The sequence below is a fragment of the Ictalurus furcatus genome, chromosome 20 (assembly GCF_023375685.1).
Source record: "Ictalurus furcatus strain D&B chromosome 20, Billie_1.0, whole genome shotgun sequence".
Taxonomy (NCBI): domain Eukaryota; kingdom Metazoa; phylum Chordata; class Actinopteri; order Siluriformes; family Ictaluridae; genus Ictalurus; species Ictalurus furcatus.
Window position 1 is genome coordinate 19,146,505 of NC_071274.1, and position 869 is coordinate 19,147,373.

Genomic DNA, 869 nt, shown 5'->3' on the forward strand with positions numbered 1-869 from the left:
TTACCTCATTGAATTTCTTTATTATTTTTTAAAAATTTTTTAGAAATCCAGTAGTTACATGATAAACATTTATAAATCCTGTAGTTACTGTATGTGATTGTAGGAAATGAATATTATTGAGATATGTGTAAGCTAACATTCACTACTGAGAACTATTGCATTTATTTTTATTATTACACCCATGACTTGTTTTTAGGAACGCATTAATACATCCGCTCTAAAGCATAAAAGCCTGTAATGAGTTATTTATGAAGTGTTATTTTTTTTGCTATAAAGGGAAAACTTTAACAGAAGCAAAGTATTTTACAGTATACAGAATATTTTTACATGGCTGCTTTATTTCATTTATGCCTTCTACTACAGTAGCAAAATTCTGCTGGTGTGAACGATGTCTGGAATGATGATGAACTGCACAAAAATAATAAACCACTGACTGTGTGTACTGTATGTTATTAACTATGGACTTTAGAGCAATTAGTGCAACTGTACCAGTGCAACACAAAAAAAACACACATGGCTGTCCATGCTGAGCCTCTCCACATAATTTATACACTGCGGTCCTACACTTAGTGACATTAAAACATGTTCCCCATGCCTTCTGGTTGAAAATGAGACTGGGTTGAGTCTAGTAAAAAGTCAAATTTTTGTGCTCTTTGGATAAGTTGCTTGAGTTTTTTTTTTTCATGTGTTGCAGTACATACAGTATAGTCCACTGAGTCGTTCCTCGGGTTAAAGTGGAAATGCTTATTGCCTACTTTAATAGGAATACCTGTACACCTGCTCATAATAATGCAATCATCTAATCAGCCAATTAATGAAATCAGGCAGATAAAAGACGAGACATCGGAATGGGGTAAAACGTGATCTCT